The sequence below is a fragment of the Podarcis pityusensis genome (assembly GCF_964106645.2).
Source record: "Podarcis pityusensis genome assembly, chromosome: 10".
NCBI lineage: Eukaryota > Metazoa > Chordata > Lepidosauria > Squamata > Lacertidae > Podarcis > Podarcis pityusensis.
The window spans coordinates 35,706,719-35,728,060 of record NC_138035.1 but is presented as its reverse complement, the minus strand read 5'-3'; the positions used below and the strand labels follow the sequence as shown (position 1 = coordinate 35,728,060).

Sequence of the window (21,342 nt, the reverse complement as noted above, 5' to 3'; positions counted from 1 at the left end):
CAGCAAGATTTAAAAAAAAACAAGTCTATAGAAAAGTAAAAGCAGAAAAAGTAAAGATGTGATGAGCATGTATAGAACAAAAAAAGGGGAGGAAAAAAGGAGAAAAAGAAAAGAAATGAAAAGAGACAAAGAAAGAAAAAGGGGGTGAAATAAAAAGAGAAAGGGATCCCGATTCTCTGGCTGTCAGTTACCGGTACATACAAAGAATTATTCCAAACATTTGCTCTATGATAACATTCAACTATTCTACTTTCTACAAACCAGCATTTCCCCTATTTTTCCCACTCAAAAATGTTCACTTTCCTTTTCACACAATAAGTCCAAAAGGGGATCCCAATTAATAACATTGATAAATGTCAGCAATAGTTTCAGCTTTATCTGCAACAATTTCAGCAAGCAACCCTGCCATCATACTAAATAATGGTAAACATTTCCCTCTTTGAGCATATAAGAGTCGCTCTGCTGTGATCATATCTTAAGATCATACTCCACAATCCCTTTCTTGTTATTGGTCCACACCCAGCTCTGTATATTCCAGTTTCTGCTTCCTGTTGCATTTGCCATGTTTTTCCAGCCTTAACTAATATTGACATTTTCATTGGTGTTTCTTCCACTCTTTTTCCAAAAAGAATGACAGAGATTTAATAGCTTTATAGCCTGGGATCATGTCATGTCGTAGGTAGAACTCTTCCTCTCTCAATTCCATCTATGTCAGATTATCCAGATCTCTCTCAATCTCTGCATTTATAACTTCATTTTTGTTTTCCAAAATCTCAGCTTTATCATTTAGTTGCTTCATTTCTCCATTCACTTTTATAGCAGGTTCTTTCATTTCACCAGTTGTTCCTTCAAGTTTTGCCATAGTTTCATCTCTCAGTCCTGTCAGTACTTAGTCATCTACACCTCTATGTTATTTCTGATCCCTTTTTGCATTTCATTCATCTCTGCTTTAATTTCAATCCTTGTTTAATTCATCTTTCATCTGAAATATTCTATTTGTTCAGCAAATATCTGCTGAAGAATACCAACAGTAAGTGGTGTGTCCAAAGTTGCATTTTCCCTTGTACTTGCCATACTGAATATTAAGACTACTTAAAACATAAAGAACAGGTCTTCTCCCTTTTTTCATCCCTGTTTTCCTGTTCTGTTTTTTGATATTGCTAAAAGTTATGGAATGCCAAGTTGTGTGTCGCTAGGAAGAGTGTAATAGCCATCAAGCATTAGAGCATGCTCCTCCAATACTGAACTTCTTGGTTTATGTTTTGCATTGCTTCTTTAATCTAAGCCTAGATTCTCTTTCAACCCACTTACAGTATGCAGTGAAATCACTGAGGGATTTTTCTTGCTGTTTCAGAATGACCCTCAAGTGTTTCTAGTTATTGGTCCTGGTACTCCCTAGTGTAGAACTGGCACTGTGAAAGCCACCACCTGAAAATGTTTTGAGCCAACAGTAAAAAGAAGCCTTGTTGGTACTCTCAGAAAAGGCAAGCCTGGATTGTGCTGAATGCCAGGGCAACTGCAAGAGAGAGGAGTCTGTACATGCAATAATTCCCACATGCAGTCACCAGCTTTGAATACACATGGATGGGCCCTTTTGGAGGGCAGCAGCAGGGCCCCCAACATCACACCTGCACCAGGCACCATAAAAAGGTAGCCCTGGAAAGCTGACCATCGGGGAGGGGAGTGTCAAAGGCACTTCTCCCCCAGGGCAATATTTATCCCTTATTGAAGTATTTGCAGAAAGTAGCTTCCTACCTCATCAACACTGATAATGCCAAGGTTGCAGGTTTGGGGAGATGTATATTTCTGCATTGCAGGGGGTTGGACTAGATGGTCCTTAGGGTCCCTTCCAACTCTACAATTCTATGATCTCAAATGAACCCACAAGAGGAAAGATGCATCTGTTTAGGGAAGTTTTTAATGTTTGAAGTTTTAATCTATTTTTAGTTCTCTGTTGGGAGCCACCGGGAGTGGCTGGGGAAATCCAGCCAGGTGGGTGGGGTATCATCATCATCAACAACAACATCATACTTGCTAGGGAAAAAGGAAGGGCAAAGTACAGAGATTCGGAAGACCAGAATATAAGACAAGCAGGACAAGTACACTAAAGGAAAGGGGACGCCTACTGCCTAGTGTCTAAACTTACCAACCCCACATCTCTGACTTCATACAAATGACTTCATACAAATAAGATCCTTTACTTCCTTCAGTCCCTACAGCAAACAACATATAGTGTAGAAGCTGCATTACAGAGGTTGTAACATGCGGGGGAAATGGTGGTGGAGGATCCTAAAGTAGCAAATTTCTATGAATGCAGAGCAATCGAGGGGTAGCAGTACCCAGGTTCTTCAACCAAGGCTTTCACTTTTGCAAGTGCACAAAATTGCAAGTAGCCATGGTTATTAAGCACTTGCTTAACTCCTTATGAAACCACAGGAACTCAAATGTGTTTGGCTGGACTATGTGCAATATGATTGCTGCAAAAAATGCAACCCTTTCAGACTCTCGCTTGCCATGAAAAAAGGATAAATAGTGAACAAAATGGGAGAGGGATAATGGTCACTCACAGTAACAGGCACCCAAAGATGCAGAGGGGCAAATAAAACCTATATACTCTCTTCAACAAGCTTCAGCTTCATTTCCTTCAGTCAACCAACTTTTTCCTACACTGATGTTTAAATAAATCTAAAATGCAAGAATTAAACAAAACAGCTACAAGTAAGATTCCCAAAGGATTATTTACTTTAGTAAATGTATTCCATTTAGCAATAAAAACATCTCTAATAAGGAAAAATGTAGCAAGGGAGTTAATTGCCTGGTAATTTGGCTTGTATGGAAATGAGTGCAAGGGCCGGCACTGGTCTCTTCCAGTTTAATATTTCCTCTTAACGAGTACTTTGGGTATTAAAGGTAAGCAGATTACTGGTGGAAATGAAATGAAATGTTGCTACATTTTGATAAAAGTACATAATTTCTCAGTTCCATGATCTTCTCTACTTCCCCACTTGCGCTAACCCCTGTGGGTCTGATGTTTTTTTCTTTCCTGTACTTGTTCTTCTCAAAGGCTCAGATATAATTTGTTTTCCTCATGTTATGCTCACTTCAGCTTTATGTGTTGCTTTTTCAAGACAGAACCTTAGTCATCCTGGTGGATGACTAATGCCAAGGAATTTGGGGAGTGCAACTGGATTGGTTACACTGGACCTCTCTGTGGCTTTGAGTATAATGAACTATAGGTCCCTTCTAGAGCAGGTGTCTGGGTTGGGTTCAGGAGGCAATTTCTGCAGAATTCCTGTTCTCAGAGGTAGCACTGTTTCCTTGGGACTGGCTAGGGCTGATGGGAATTGTAATGCATGACATCTGGGCACCAGACTGGCATATGGTACTGTCTTGTCTCATGCTTTTCAACATCCAGATGAAACTGCTGGGTAGGTGGGGAGTCATCTGGAGATTAGGACTGAAGTGTTATCAGTATGTAGATCACACTCAGCTCTACCTTTCTTTTCCAGCTCCTTATTCCCAGGGAGGTTGTGAAACTATTAAACCAGTGTTCGAAGCAGTTTTTGGATGGATGAGAGTGTGTAAGCAATCATGATTCCCAGGGGCATTCCAGGGTGGGAGAGTGGGGGGATGGCAGTAGATCATGATGCAGCACCATTCATTAGGTCAGTCTGTCCCAAAGGAGACCATGCTGCTGTGGTTTTGTTTTGTTTTTGAACTATGACTTAGCCCTTCACTCAGTCTCTAAGGAAACATTTGCCCATCTGCTGCTTTCCAGATGTTTTGGGCTACAACTCCCATCTGTCCAAAACATCTGGAGGGAATCAGGATGGCAAAGTAGATAAAGAGATAACAGATTTCTCAATTAATGTCCAATTCATTTTTTAAAACAATAATTTTAAACAAGAAACTTGTTCCCACTCACTGCCTGGAGACCCTTGGAGTTCTTTTCAGAACCAGTATCGGTACAAATGGAAGTAAAAGCATGTCTGGCAGTAATGGTGGACCAAATAAAATGGCTCAGGTGCGAACAAAGTGAGAGCAACTGGAAGGCAGGAAGTACAGTTAGTGGATAGCACAAGAACATCACTGTCCATGTTAAAACCAAACCCACCTAAACCTGAAGGGTAGAAGCACAAAGAAGTGCTAAAAACATTCACACCAAAAAGTTTTTTTGCACTGCTGTTCTGAATCTTTTTTTTTTTTTAAGTAAGATTTTTCTTACTTTAATGGAAAAATAGATTAAGGGGAAAAAGCATGTGGTTATTGCAAAAAAAGAAGGATGTCATGCATATACCCCATTTAAAATGATTATGATACAAATGTATGGATAAACCATAGAGAAAACAGTATAAAAGGTTTGTCTGGACACACCTGATATGGCAGAGTAGAGCAGTCTTCCCCATGGAATGAAACAATTACAGAATAGACAGCACACAGGTTTCAATGACAGAACAAACTTCTTCATAAAGTCACACAACCATTGAGCTGTACCCAAGAGAAATTAAAATGTAAGTACCAAAGGCTAACTAGAAAAGCTAGGACAGATGATGATTCAGTCCAGAATATCATCCTGGAAAAAACATGATACAATACTACAGAGAAATGTAAATATCCCAGTGTTACAGCAGCAACACGAGTGCCAAGGACTAGAAAGTTCACAGATCCTTTTCTGGTTGTGATCTGTGTCTGTTCCCCTAGTCCTTGAAAAAATGTGGAAGTTATTTCTAAAGAGGTCATCTAGTAATTGGGTAAGACAGCACTAGCTTGACTAATAAAAATAAGTTTGACCTAGAGCGCTTTATATGCTGAGAAGAAAAATGAGGGCCAACTAGCCGTGAAGTTAAATGCAACTTTGCATTTAATGTGCAAGCTTTTTTTAAAAAATGCATTATTACATGCTTCCCTGACAGTTATCAGGGTCTCAGCAGATATGGATGGGGATTTAACCCTCTCTCACCCTGCTATGGTTCTGAGGAAAAATCTTCCTCTGAAAGCACCTCTGAACAAATGCTTGGTAACAGGCTCAAAGCTAACATAGCCCTGGTTGCATCTTCTTCTCTCTCCAGTCCAATAAGCCACTGGCCTCTGCCCAAATTGCTCCCCAGAAACATCCTTTACGGGAGGCAGGAAGGCAGAGAGCATCTTTGCTCAGTGAGAAAATGATGCCCTGCAAACGATTCCTCCCATCAACAAGTCTCTTATCCTTAGCAGGCCTCATGTGCAAAGTGCTGTTTTCCGACTAGGGATGTTAGGTCCTGTAGTCCTAGTCCTGTGGGAAAATGACTCCATGTGCACAGTTCCCAATGAAGAGGGCTTAGAGCCCAGTAATCCAATCTCATCTTCCACCAGCAATCACAAAGCAACACTATCACCACCACCCTATTCACTTTAGAAAGAGAAAAAGCACTGGACCTCTGAAAACCACATGTTCCAACAGCTGTGCAGGGCTGTTTAAAGTTCTTTCATAAACAATCCCACCCTCCTCTTTGAACCTCTGATTTCTCGAAATTTAAAGAGTAGTATGGTTCTGCTTGCAAAAGGGCTCAAATACCTTGTGCTGTGCTTAAAAGTCCCCAAAACTGAGGCTTCAAAGTGCACAATCAGCTGACTTCATAGTTATGTCAGGTGACTGGCAGGTGGGGTCTTTTTTAAAGAGCTTATGTGTATAACCTATGCCACCCCCGACCCCCCCCAATCTACTAGCCTTATATTACATCCTTCAAGGATTTTGACTATGCCTGTTTTTTAGTCCACTGCAAATAGAAAAAATGACCCTTCATTCATGACTGGTGGACTGTATTTGGCTTGTGACCAGCAAAACAGCAAACTCAAAGGAATACAAGTCTATGCCAGATTTATGTTAAACTAGATTGCATTATCTGCTCCCTTGAGTATTGTCTTTCTGTCTTATAATGGTCTCTCACACTGCACAAAATATAGCCCATAACATTCAGTAACCTTGTTCTATTATAGTTTGGAAGTTGGAGATAAATATTTTCTTGGTTAAAGCACAGAGATTCAGAATTTGCATAATTCAGTGAAAATGTGTCTCAGCATTGACAGAAAATGAAAATTTAACAACTGCATTTAAAGTATAAAAAAGAGAGGAGCTTCAGAATAATCAGCAGTTTGAAGTTGTTTTTGCTGACTAGAATATGAAATTGGCCTGATTCTGCCTATCATTGATATTGATAGCTTTGCTCCAGATGTGTCCAGCATAATCTACATAATTTCTTCATTACATTATATTGCCCTGTTTATTTGCCAATTTAAAAAGTGTATGGAATTACTCAATGCACATGTGGCAGCTGTATAAGAATTTCTTGTCAGTACAGCAGTTTCTATCTCTAAACTGGGGTACTATGGTAGGAAAGGATTGGTGTTGTGCTAGGGGAACCTGCACAAATCTGGGAGGGCTTTCAATGTGGATTTTCCTGAAGTGCATAACTTGCTGCTCTTATAGGTATGAAGTACTTCACTGTATCTCTTCCTTTATCCTGCTGTATGTGTATACACATAGCCTAGGGGGTGCAATCCACATGCCTTTAAAGGCAATGTCAAATCTCTCGTTAATTTTCATGGATAAAGGCTGTACCACAAATCCTTATCTTATTACTATTGGGAGGAGCACAGACAGAAGAAACACCATGGTGCACCTGTAGCAGCAAAACCAAATGCCTTTTTTGCCCTATCTGCAATGAAACCTGTCTCTCCTGTATCAGTCTCTACAGCCACAGCAGGGACTGTAACTCTCCAAGGGTTTTACTTCACCTCTGAAGGTACACTCCTCCATTGTCTCCTGAGACAGGTAAATGCAACACACTTCAAATAGGACAGTGTAAGAGAATCAGATCCAGGGGTCAGCAAACGTTTTCAGCAGGGGGCTGGTCCACTGTCCCTCAGACCTTGTGGGGGGCCGGACTATATTTTGGAAGGAAAAAAAAAAGAACGAATTCCTATGCCCCACAAATAACCCAGAGATGCATTTTAAATAAAAGCATGTATTCTACTCATGTAAAAACACCAGGAAGGCCCCACAAATAACCCAGAGATGCATTTTAAATAAAAGGACACATTCTCCTCATGTAAAAACACGCTGATTCCCGGACCATCCGTGGGCTGGATTTAGAAGGCGATTGGGCCGGATCCAGCCCCTGGGCCTTAGTTTGCCATGAACTAACCTGTTAAATGCTCTAGGAGCAAAAAAATTTAAATTATTTAAAAATAACTTTAAATATTTTTCATTTTATTCTTTTACCTGCTTTACCACTGCCTTTTACATTCCGTATGTACTGTATTGCAAATCAGTGCAGTGTAACCAGGTGTCATAATATATAGCATAAAGAGTTTCTTTAAAGCTATTGAAGTCTATGTTGGAAGTTCTTGGACGTAATTTCTCATCTGCCTATTATGCAATTAAAGCAAATGGCAGGACACCAAGTGATCTTGGTTCCCATTCAGGGCTGAAATAACAATACTGTTTTTCATATTGTGCACATCATATGAGCTCCTTCTACTTCAGTAAAATAGGATTAAACCAAATAACATGATTGCAATTGGGTGGTATATCTATACAGCGCATCCCTGGATAAATTAAACAAAATGCTTTCTGCTAACATTTTGTTACTCCTATGCTATTTTTGGCACATAATTATCAAGAAGAAAAAATGTAATCTGTACTTGCAAGCAAAACAGGTAAATTTTGGCGGTGTTGTGTTCTTAAGCTGCTGTCAGGTTGAGAAGCAATTAGTTTAGACTTCTTTATATAAAAGGTTTGGAAATCACTAAATTATTTTGATGCTTATATTTCTCTTGGCATTTTGTACAGGAAGAGACCCAGCAGTTTATTATTATATTGTTGTAGATTTGAGGAAGGGACCCTCAAAATCCTAGAAATGAATAGATGGTAAGATTTTGATTATTTGGGATATGAAGGGGAAATACCAGCTGCAGAGGAATTTCTGGGCTAGCCTATGCAAAGAAAATGACCTGGCCCAGCTAGGGCCATTAAGAAGCAACACTGGGCCATTGAGGGCCACTGACAATGCAAGAGAACTGTCCTTCCCCCCTGCCCTGAGGAGTGAAGAGAGACAGGGGATTTGGAAGGTTGTCAGGGTAACTGTGCAAGCTATCATAGGAAGGGTTTGGGGCTTTTAGCAAGAGGCTTGGAATAGCTGAGAAAAGGGGCAGAACAATCTGGGCTGGCTTGCTGAAGGCAGGCTGGGAGAGATGCCTCCAGTGCTGCGGGGAACAAACCCCTATTGAGATGACCATGATAGAAGATCTGGAATCCCTCCATCTAAATTCAGCTGTATGTGGATAGATCATAGTTCTTAAAGCTACAACAGATGACCCCCTCTTCCAGTGCTTAGATGGTAAAAGGATTAAGCCTGGGTTGAAGAGCAGAGTTGGCTGCTATGTAACCTAGGAAGGGGAGAAAATGTTTGATTTCTGCTGGAATTCAAGGCTGTGGTTATGAGAGAAGCAAGGCCCTTTTGAGGTACTGATGCTGTGAACCCCTCCAACATAGGATCTGGTTGTGTATATGTGTAAATAAACCCTATATCTAAAAGACACAACAGTCTCCACTGTGCTTCATTTCCAAAAGGAAACATGAGTCCTGGGTAAACAGGTGGAACCCCTGGAATCTCACACTGCCACACTGCTCAGAGATTGAGGTGGTGTGCAACAGTATCCCCATTTTAAAACACTCTCAAATGGTATTGTAAAACCACACTATTTGTATAATCCAGCTGTTTGTTTTATATGCACAGAATTTCAACAATCAAATCTCCTCACCCTGCTTATGTTATCTTTCTTCTAACTTGGGAAGCATTTCTGCACTATAAGTCATAGCTGTCAACTTTTCCCTTTTCTTGCGAGGAATCCTATTCGGAATAAGGGAATTTCCCTTAAAAAAAGGGAAACGTTGACAGCACCGCTATAAGTTGAATCCAAAGTTCTGGTGGACAGAATTTCCCATGTGGGAGGCTCTCATCTGAAAAGTGGGGCAGGGGGGAGCTATTTCTGCTGTTTCCTCCTTCCCTTTACTGCCACCTGGAAAGCTGGTATGGAGAGTTGGAGAAACCACTGGAATAGGGTGGGATGTGGCAAAAGGAATGGTGGAAGAAATAAGCAAAAAGTGCACCCCTCCCTCCCCTTGCTGCAGTGTGCGCCTCTCCTACACCTTGAGCTCATTCCAACAAACATTGACATATAAGCTCAAATTTCATTCTGCAAATAAATAATAATAATAGCACATACTTTTACCTAATTACCTACAGGTCGAATGTTTGAAGCAAGTCAAAGATTCAATCTAAAAACATCAAACCAAACTGCTAAAATTCTGAAAAAATAAGCTACAATATATTTTTGTAAGGAAAATGAATGGCAGTAGCATATATTACTATTCCCCCTTTTCCTTCTTGAAGAAAGTGACACTGACTGACAGGGTAAAACATCAGTTCTTAAAATTTGCAAAATAAAGCCAACAGAGGTCAGGTCCTGATATGACCCTGGATATCTCATGCGACTAGCCATTGCTGTTGGGCTTTGAATATGAACCACCTACTACATTGAATATTATATTTTTTAAAATGGCATCCTCCCAAACTGTCAGCATTCTGACATAATTACTAGTAGAAGATGGACTTTCGGAATAGGAAATATTAAACATTTCTCCCATACTTTTAAAAGGACTTTGGAATTTTCATGGTAGTACGACTTCTACAGACGCCTGTTCTTTTATTTCAATTGTGAAAACCCACCATCTGCTGAAAATGAATCCAACAACTAAGCTTTTCTAGTGCTAGAAATATTTTATGTAAAACTGCTTATCTATTGTCACCTCTCATGTCTCAACAACAACGTGCAAAATTTTCACATTGTGTGGGTTGGCTCTATCATATTTGCCATAGTTTGCCACAACAGAGTCAGTGGACCTAATGGACGTAGAAAGCTAACTTGGAGAACTATCCATATAACTTAGACAAAATATTTACAAGTTCCCAATACACAGGAAGCTACCATAATACCAAGTTAGACCACTAGTTCATCAAATTCAGCATTGTCTACACTGACTGGCAGTGACTGGCCAGGATTTCAGGCAGGATTCTTCCCCAATGCTACCTGGAGGTGCCAGAGATTGAATCTGGGACCATTTGCATTCAAAGCATGTGCTCTACCACTGAGTTTTGCTAAAGTTGCCATACTATAAAAATAATCAGTTAAATGAGTCTTTGCATTCAAAGTAATTCAGTCAGAATTCAAGGAAGGTGGGGCTGTAGAAAGTGTCACTACAGTCTTTACACAGTCATTTACGCAATAGCAGTAAATGAGTCCAACCCTTCCTAGGATGATGCCTTTTGACACAGCAGTCCTGTCTCCTGTACTTGGAGTCAATCTATATTCAAAAATGCTATCCTTTCCAGACAACCCATATGGAGGAGTGGGGGACCTTGGCCAATGAACAGTATGAGTCAGATTCTGGGGTTGAGACCTAATTACACTGGAATCAGATGTAGCTCTGCCTTTATAGTGCGCAAATGGGCTATGTTCCTCATATTATGGGATTTTTAAAATTCTATTGCTTCCCCATCTGACAATACCATGATTATTTAATGACTACTGCTCTTTAGCCTGAGAGGAGAAGGCTATGGAAGGATGTTATTAACTTCAGCAAAAGCTTGTTGATAGCTATTTTACTGAATTCAGCTAATTAGATTTGGACTATTTAAAAATATCTACCTGATAACAGTTTTGCACCTACATTTCTGCCCTTTTTTGTCCCTTAACACTCACTTAATGAGCCTTTCACACAGTTCTTGTGCACTAGGCTACCTCTTTGCAATTTCTGGACGGGTTTTAACATTTTTTGTTAGATCCGCACACCAGATCCTACTTAAGATCAATGTTATGAGAACAAACGTATACCCCCATTAGGTGACCTAGTTACAGTTTATTAAGTTTCAATACCAGTGAAGTGACAGTAGGAATGTAATTAAAATGCTTTACTAACATAAACCTCGCCAATACAAATTCACAGAAGGGGGTCAAATGCAGAACATGATGCCAAACCCAAGAGACTACAAGAAACTCGGTTCAGGTACAGCAAAGAAATGTAATAATTGAAATGCAATGTAAGAAGGAGTAAACCATTAACTAAGGTAGAAGATCTGCAAAATATTTGCCACCCTGAGCTCCTCTGGGAGGAAGGGTGGGATATAAATTGAAATAATAATAATAATAATAATAATAATAATAATAATAATAATAGCTATTTTGTTCAAACTGTTGCAAGACTCTACTGAACCTCAACTTTTCACATTATTCCTTACCCATGAGTAACATGTACATGTTAGTTACTGGTTTACAGCGAGGACTGGTATAGATAGGCTATTTAACATCTGAGCAGTGCAACTAATAGATGAGCAACATAGACATCCTCCCTCTTGACATTTGTAACTACAGTGCTTTCTTCTCACTGCTGCTGGTTGTACATATTCAGAATTGTTTCATTTCCCACTTCAGTATCAAAATATTTAATTATGCTATTTAAATTCAAATGCTTTGTGCTTAACTCTAACAATTTTAATTCTTTGAGTATTAATCTGGAAAATCAATTAGTCCATTAACTAAATAAAGTGGATTTTAATCCTATTTTAATTGGAAATACCCCTACTAAATGGTTTGAGGCAGATGGCTTTATGGTAAATTATGACATTCTGTACTCTTCTCTCTCACCTATTGGTTTATTTCCCTAATGCTTGGCTTGGTTTGGTTTTTTTCCAGTCACCTGATGCTATTTGCTCTGTTACCTGTTGTGAACTTTTTAACACCTGTTTTTACAATAACAAAAGAGGTGTGCATGCCCCCCCATCTGATATTAATGCTTTTTCTATCAAGAACACAGAAGTATACAGGATTCAGAAGAACACATTTTCTATCTTTCCTGATTCATATTATATAGAATTAACCAGAAACTTAGGCAATATTTCAACAGGCTAAAACTATTTGGGATATAAGACACCCATTATAGAGAACATCTGCAGAGAATCTGTAAAGTAATAATGTCAGATCTGTTTAAGAACCATATCTATCTAACAGCAGTTAAGAAGCGGGTACCAGATGCTGTAGAAGTCTGTCTTTTTCTCTCTTAACTACACTTTCCACTTCCATAACCCAGAACATTTGTCTCAACCATTCAGCCTGGCGGGGTGGTAGCTGAGTGTTTTCTAGTTATTTACACCAGCCTTCTAGGTTTGCAGCAACATCAAATTTACCAGTTTTTGCCAGCCTCGTGGGATGACTGCTTATTAGATAACCTCAGAATGGTATGTGCAGAGGAGACTTGAAGATTTTAATCATGGTTCATGTTCCCCAAAGTATCAAAAGCCTGCTCACAGTTTTGAACTGTAGAGAAGAATGTATTCAGCTTCATTTTTCCTGGTGCCTCCAAACTAAAGATTACCAGCATTTCCCTCTGTGACTAAAGGCTGGGGAAAGGAAGATTTGCCTACCAACTGTTTGGAAAACCTTGCCAAACACACAACTAGTCAGAAGAGACTGTTGCCCTGTGTTGACTGCAGATTCAAGGCACAGGTTTGGGTAATATGTGTTTTCTAAACCACTTGCTGTGTTTGGTGTACATATATGTGGGCATGTTATGTCTGGGGCCCTTTAAAATGTGCTGTGGAAGTGGGTATTATTGGTTTGTTTCTGTTCTTATTTTTATTATGTGTTATTATGTATTTTTTTTATATTGTAATTTTGTATTGTGAACCGCCCTGAGATCTTGAAATAGGTTCCAAAATTAGAAATGTGAAAGATCTAGAACACCAAGATTGGCACTAAACTGTACATGTTACTATTCCAATTGCATTTGTCTTCACCTGTCACCTCTCTTTTCCTTCCAGTCTGTCAGTGTATTTCCAAAACAGGTCTCAGTATTACATTGAACTTGACTACACATGAATGTCGCCTGTGAGAATAACCTCTTTTTCCACTCCTCATGCTAATCCAGAAAAAATGATATCCAGTTCACAAGAAATCCACACAAAAAACTATATCAACATAAGTAGGATAAATGTTTAGTCTCAGAATCTTAACACAATTTTGAACTGTGAATTTTGGCTTATTCTGAATGTGGTAACTATAGTTTCCTGGTTCAGAGGAAACTGGAGACTTCCTGTTTTGATTGTTGTTTGGTGTGAAAAGAGGAAGAAAGATGGCAGGCACAGGTGAAGGGTTTGCAAATATCTCATCTGATTAAGTTTTGATCATCCCAATTTGACCTTTATCTTTTGTTTATTCTTAATCTGTTTTATTCACCACTGACTTTTCTTTTAGAAAAGAACACACACACACAAATATACAACTATTTCTAAAATTACTAGTCTGAAATCAGGAAGTTTAAGCTGCTTTGTATGCTTCTGCTTGTTTTTGTTGTTCTGATTCGTTTTTGCTTCCACTCTTGTTTGTATAGCATGAACATAACTCCTCACATATGTAGGATTTTTAAAATGTGCATCTTCAGAGAGCACTTGAAAAACAGATTGCAAGCACAGTAGAAATTATTCTAAATATAATGTAAATATTGCTTCCAAGCCCATTGGATGTTTGGATTCAACCATAACTAATTCTATAGATTCCTGTTGCACATCTGGAAGGCATACCTTACATAGGTAAACATAGAAGAATATCATCATGTTGCAGTTTGCTTGGTGCTACAAATGCAGCGTAACAAGTAGGAGTAGATAACATACCCTCCAACATTTCTCCGACAAAAATAGAAGAAGAAGAAGAAGAAGAAGAAGAAGAAGAAGAAGAAGAAGAAGAAGAAGAAGAAGAAGGGTAGTAGTTTGGATTTGATATCTCGCCTTTCACTCCCCTTCAGGAGTCTCAAAGCGGCTAACATTCTCCTTTCCCTTCCTCCCCCACAACAAACACTCTGTGAGGTGAGTGGGGCTGAGAGACTTCAAAGAAGTGTGACTGGCCCAAGGTCACCCAGCAGCTGCATGTGGAGGAGCGGAGACGCGAACCCGGTTCCCCAGATTACGAGACTACCGCTCTTAACCACTACACCACACTGGCTACACCACATATCCTATTCCATACCCTCCAACATTTCTTTGATGAAAATAGAGATGACCCCTCCAACATGTCTCCAATGGAAATAGGGACGTCCTAAGGAAAAACGGGACATTCTGGGATCAAATCAGAAACCAGGATGGTTTCTGTAAATCTGGGACTGTCCCTGGAAAATAGGGACACTTGGGAGGGTCTGAGGTGAGCCACTGAGCAACAGCCAGAATAGGCTGCAGTAGTCCTGCAGGAGCTGCCCTGCTCTGCTGGCTCCTCCACCTGCCAGCCCCTGGAGCATTGCCCCTAGGATCTAGAGTGCCAGGCCAGCCAGCACTCCTACTAGCCAACTTCCTCCTCACTGACCAGCTTGAGGATCTGCTGCTTCTAATCCACAGCCAACTAGGAGCACAGGAAGGCAACCAAAGGTGGCCAACTGGCTTGGTAATCCATTGCTACAGCAGAAGATATCCAGGGTGGCTTGCTAGTGCTTCTAGTCTCCTTCTCATGCGCCTAATCCTGCTGGGATGACTTTTCATCCCATTTGACTGTGGTGGAAAGGGGAAAATCTTAGGACCATGCCTTGCTTAAGGAGGTAGGTGCAGTTCTGTTGAATGGAAGCCACTTATCCCTAGCTTTCTACTCCTGCCATAGAAGCCACACAGGGAGGTTTTGACAGCCCTTTGCGGTCCTCCTCTCTTTTCCTTTCAGGGTTTTGTGGGGTTGGCGAGCAATGTGAGCACAGCTTCAGTCTGGATTCAGTTTAAAAGATTTTGGCACAGGCACTAAGAACAAAGGCTGCAATCCTATGAACTCTTAGGATTCAGGTATACAGCTGCAAATAAAACATTTTAAGTGTGTTTTAAGTGCAATATACAATGTGACACTAGATGGCTATGGTGAGAAAATTCAATGTATTTTTTAAAAACGCTTTTTAAAAAAGCATTTTCAGAACGGTTTTTATATGTGTGTAGATTCCACCTTACTTGGGAGCAAGCCCACTGAACCCATTTACAACCATTTACAATTGTAAATACACAAGGCTGTGTTACCTTGGATTCATTGACATAGTAACAAAAATAATTACACATGAAGGCTAGAAATCTATCAACACTCTATTGCAAGAGCAACAGCCCCCTTTATGTTTTGAAAAATAATTGAATCATTGTTATTTTCATCAACTAGGCCTTATTCTAGGCCATCAAAGGAGCTGAAAGAAGGTGAACAACTAACAAGCTGAAAGAGACACTATCAATATTTTTTTAGATCATTAACAATTCAAGAGCTGTTGAGGGGAGAACAGTCTTTAGAAACTGAAATGGATATCAGAAATGTTAATAGAAAAAAGTTACTAAATATCTAAAGTCTACAACCTGGGTTTATATAACGGGCGGAAACCCTTAACTTCATCATGCCAACCTATTCACACTGGATATCCTACTTCTTTTGTAAAATTGAATTAGGACCTGATTCATGTCAAGCAAAAGATTAATATATAAACAAGCCAATCAATTTCAATTATATCGTTTCTGATTAATAATAGTATTTGGTATGAACAAGAAAAGCAGTATCTTAGTCCAAGCCATTTTCCAAACTGCACTTGAGTATAAATTCATTATCTTGGCATTTATGTGATAAAACTAAACTGCGTGAGTAAAAGGTTATTCAGCATCAACCATTAATTATGCCGCTTTCAAAATGTTGTTTGATACATTTGAAAATTACACACTACTACGGTGAAGCAGTTTTATATTTATTCTAGTCCTAGAATTTCTATTTGTAAGTAAGCTGCACATGAAGTAATACACAAATATCTGAGATAAACTTTAAATTATTTGCAACAATGAGGAAGATAAACAACAACCAGTACAGTGGTATGGAGCTGGAAAAATACCTTGTTACAGCACTGTGCTTTTACAATTCTCTGCTACATATTTGTTTGCTATGTTTTATAGCCTATCTATATAAAATATACAATAAAATTTGGATAAAATATACAATAAATTTGTGTGATTGCATCTTTCATAAACTGCTTTGGGAGTTATGCTTGGAAGCAAAGGAAAAATATCAAAGATAAATGATTACTGCTTAAAGGTCACAAATTTCTGCCTCAGAAGCTTCTGAAATTCAAAAGCAGAGACATCACCTTGCCAACAAAGGTCCGTATAGTTAAAGCTATGGTTTCCCAGTAGTGATGTATGGAAGTGAGAGCTGGACCATAAAGAAGGCTGATCGCCGAAGAATTGATGCTTTTGAATTATGGTGCTGGAGGAGACTCTTGAGAGTCCAATGGACTGCAAGAAGATCAAACCTATCCATTCTTAAAGAAATCAGCCCTGAGTGCTCACTGGAAGGACAGATCCTGAAGCTGAGGCTCCAATACTTTGGCCACCTCATGAGAAGAGAAGACTCTCTGGAAAAGACCCTGATGTTGGGAAAGATGGAGGGCACAAGGAGAAGGGGACGACAGAGGACGAGATGGTTGGACAGTGTTCTCGAAGCTACCAGCATGAGTTTGACCAAACTGTGGGAGGCAGTGGAAGACAGGAGTGCCTGACGTGCTCTGGTCCATGGGGTCACGAAGAGTCGGACTCGACTAAACGACTAAACAACAACAACTTGCGTCTATTCAGTGCTATGTCCAGTGTCCACCCTATTAAATGATTACTTTTAGGTAACGGCATATTACTGTATTTGCAAACAAACACAAAAACCCAGCTGAGGTACTATAGGAAAAGCTGCCATATTTTTTCAAGTGCCTTGCCACTTCTCAGTGTTCAGCCTAGGGGATAAAGCTTTCCTCACTCTGATCTAGCCTGAATTCAGAAGCGTTGGTTCCTTCCTCTTCGATGTCTATACAAAGCAGGACTGAATTGCTTCTTCCAATTCACAACCAACATGCTTCCAGTATATATTGTGGGCTGCTCTATGTTGCTAATATTTGGTTGTGTGCAAGTATGAGGTTGAAACTGCTATCCCCTGGTAAGCTTGTCTCAAGGTACAAAATTATCACTTAAGGGACTCAAGGCATATCCCTCTGAAACTTGCTCCAGGATTTCCCTCGGTTCCTGAAGAGAAAAAGAAAACATAGAAGCAGACCCTTCTTCAGTTTATCTCTGGCTCTCTAGTAGTTTAGAAAGGCAAAGGGAAACAGTTATTCCAATCCTGGACATGGAAACAGCTAGTACTCTCCCACTTTGGTTATGGACTGGAAAGAGGTAGGGTGCTTACATGACTCCATTACTGCTGTAGCCCAGACCCAATTCAAACATGGCAGCAGCTGGGAATTTGGAAAGTGTTCCACATGGCCAACCACTTATGTGCAGCAGACTGCCATGTGAAAGAAAGTATTTTTAGTATGCATTAATGTGGGTTTTTTTTGGGGGGGGGGAATAGAGTAAAACTTGCTGGATTTTCTTGGTAAGCAGCTTCACATAAAGAGGTGAGCTAGTTTCCACACCATTGTATTCCAATGGCAGGCATGCAACTATTTCTTTGGAGGAATTGGGGCTAAGTAACCAGCAGAAAGAGTAGAGTCACAGAATTGTTTCACAAGGAACTCTTATTAAGATTCAATGCCACAATACATTTCAGAGGTGCCCTAGCTAAGAACCTATTAAATTTCACAGTTTAATGACTAATTATGCATATCCCTTAATCCAGGACCATTTTTTCCCATTTAGTTCTTTATTTTACAGTGAGCATAGCCAGTGTTCTGAGTGAAATGCTATGGAGGGAATTATACAAGAAGCAGTATCTTCACTGATTTCTACAGGCATCATTTTTTAAAAGGTAGTAATGGTATTCTCCCAGATAATGCCTACACAGCATAAATTATGCATAGCCATACATAACCATGCAACAGTTTCTATAACCCTTTCAGTATTCAAAACAGTTTATCACATGAACTCCATTTTTCTTCCCTTTTTTTGGGAAAAAATAATGGTCCAATAGTGAGGCTGCTGTATCTCAAAATAGGGACACATTTGAAGTAGTCAGAATTTTGTTTGGAGATCTCTATAGAAGCGGGGCAACTGATATATTACAAAGACCAGTGGAATTTGTGACCACCATACATTCTCATTGTCTAATTATTTTCGCTGCCCTAACTGCAGTGGTGGGACGCGGGTGGCGCTGTGGGTAAAACCTCAGTGCCTAGGACTTGCCGATCGTATGGTCGGCGGTTCAAATCCCCGCGGCGGGGTGAGCTCCCGTCTTTCGGTCCCAGCTCCTGCCCACCTAGCAGTTCGAAAGCACCCTTAAGTGCAAGTAGATAAATAGGTACCGCTTTCTAGCGGGAAGGTAAACGGCGTTTCCATGTGCTGCGCTGGTGCTGGCTTGCCAGAGCAGCTTCGTCACGCTGGCCACGTGACCCGGAAGTGTCTCCGGACAGCGCTGGCCCCCGGCCTCTTAAGTGAGATGGGCGCACAACCCTAGAGTCGGACACGACTGGCCCGTACGGGCAGGGGTACCTTTACCTTTACCTTTAACTGCAGTGGTAGTTGTGCATTGGGCACAACTGCAGTTGTGTATTGGACCCCTCTAGATGAACTAGCTTAATATGGATTTTCCTGTGGATCCAAGGCATTATCAATTGAAAAATCTGGCATTAATAGGATAAAACTGTGTAGGTTTTCATAAGAGAGTTCCCCTTCTTACCGTCTCCTATGAGAAACAATACATATTTTAATATTGGGCTTGGGTTTTGAAAGTTGCTACTTAGTCATGATCAATCTAAATTGTGCCATTCCTATGTTTCAAAATGAAATTAAAAATAAGTTCAGATTCCCGTCTCTAGTATTTTAGATATGTAGGCATTTGAACTCAGATTAGTACAGCAATTCTCAACTCCCTAAGCTATTTAGTGTATATGACATTGCAGTATCAGCTCACAGTCAATTCACATTTTAAAGAGTTACTTAACAGCCATAAAGGAGGCAATGAAATTCAATAATATCCCACTTTACCAATGGGAATTATTTCAAGATTAGAGACGAATTAATATTCCTAAAAAGGAAAATTAAATGTTGGTGAACAAAATTATTATTATTAACTGTTAGTCACATTCTTCACAAAAGTGACCAAAAATGTCTTTCATTAAAACCAATTAAAATAAACACAGATTCTACCCCCCTAAAAGAGGCCACAAGTGCATGACCCCCTTCAAACAAAGGACCAAGAGCCTGGGTAAAGAGAAAAGTATTTTCCTGGTGCCTAAAAATAAAGATGGTGTCAGGCATGCTTCCTTCGGGAAGCATTCCTGGGGGCCACCAATGAAAAGGCCTATTCTCATTTACCACCCTCCAGACCTCCTGTGAAGGGTGCACTTTGAGAAGAACCTCAGATGATGATTGCAGGATCCAACTTCGTTCATGTGGGGAGAGACCATCCTTGGGATTCTTGGGGTCCTGAGCCATATAAGACTTTATAGCTCAAACTAGGGATGGCACATCCTGTTTCACTGCCTGAGGTGAAACACGAAGGTACCACCCTGCAATCGCGGCCCCACTGCCACCCCTAGCCTCCTTTACCTGGGTTGTGCAGCAGCAACAATGGTGGGTTCTGGCAAGATCTCACTGGAAGCCGCCACTGCCACTTGTTTTCCACCTCTATTGGAGATAGTAGGGTAGGCACAGTGCCCCTACCAAGGTCACCTCTTGAGTTTTCACCACCTGAGGCAGCTGCCCCAGCCCTGCCTCATAGATGGGCTGGCCCTGGGTCAAACCCTGCACTTTGAAATGAGCCTGGATACTAATTTGTAGTCAATGTAGTCATGCCAGAATTGGTGTTATATGTTCAGACCATTCTGCCCTATTCAGCTATTTGGCTGTCAAATTCTGCACCAGTTGCAGTTTCTGAATCACCTTTGAACACAGTCCTATACATAATACATTCAACCTAGAGCTTTCTAAACCATAGACAGCAGAAGTTAAGTCATTCTTGTCCAGATAGGAGTGTAGCTGGGACGCTAGGTATTCCATGCCATGCCACTGAGGTCACTTGAGTCTATCACTACAGCAATGGATCAAGATGTGCCCCAAAGCTAAGTACATGTTATTTCAGAGTTAGTATAGATCAGGCCACAATTAATACATCTGGTCCAGGGAACCACCCACTAATAAAGCCTCAGTTTTGTCTGGATTAAGCTTCAGTTTATTATCCAGTCCATTACAGAGGAAAGACTTTGATATAGTACATCCACTGCCTCGTTTGCAGATGTAAATGATAGGCAGAGCTGTGTGTCACCAGCATATTGCTGACAAAGTCCTCCAAACTCCAGATGACCCCACTCAGCAGTTTCATGTAGATGTAAAACAGCTTGGGGGGAGGGGATAAAACTGAACCCTGCAGAACCCCAAACTCGAGGCTCCATGGGGCTGAACAATATTCCCTAAGTACCATGTTTTGAAAATCAAAATCAAAGTAGAGCTGGAAGCATTGTAGAAGGTGCCGCTCAGTCCCAGCTCAGCTGCTCCAAAGAATCCCATGGCCAGTGGTACTGAAAACCTCTGAGAGATCAAGAAGGAATAACAGGAAAACCTATTTCTCTCCTGACATAGGACATCATATAAGGCAACCAAGGCAGTTTCTGTGCAAGAACCAGGCCTAAACCCCAATGGAAGTGGATCTAGAAAATCAGTTTCATCTAAGAGAGCCTGGATCTGGCCTGTGATTAACTACTCAATGATCTTGCCCAAGAAGGGGAGCTGAGCAACAGGTCAATAATTAATTAGGTTTTCTTATTCCAAGGAGAGTTTCTTAAGGAGTAGTTTTACTTCCTGTCCTGTAAGAAGGCACTGGGCACCACCCTGGCCCAGCAGGATGGCCCCATCTTGCATGTTTTTATTAGCCATGAGGGTCAAGAGCACAAGTGGTCATCTGGATCAAGCCAAACACATTGTTCATATCTCTGAGCCTTACTAACTGATACTCATCCAATACAACAGGACTAATCAGGGTTCTGGACACTTCTTGAGACTCATCTGGTTTAACAGTAGTGCCAACAGTGAATGACTTGGTTCTACCATCTCCTTTGGGCCAGACCGCAATAGGCCCCACACTATGTGGAAAAGCTCTGCTGGCCAGCATACCATGGATACAATGGATGTGACAAAGTACTACTTCTTTGCAGCCTTCACTGTCACTGGATAGGCTCAATAATTATGAGTGCTTAACTGCATTCATCTGGAGTTTTCCTCCACTTGTGTTCAAGCCATACCCCAGTTTGTTTCATTGCCCTAAGCTCTGGTGTATACCAAG

At 40.5% G+C, this 21,342-nt stretch overlaps 1 protein-coding gene across 12 annotated transcripts in view; it reads right to left on the bottom strand.

Annotated features, from left to right (window-relative positions):
* Nucleotides 1-21,342, bottom strand: part of ANKS1B (ankyrin repeat and sterile alpha motif domain containing 1B) — a 353,409-nt gene that overhangs the window by 80,965 nt on the left and 251,102 nt on the right. The window lies entirely within an intron of this gene.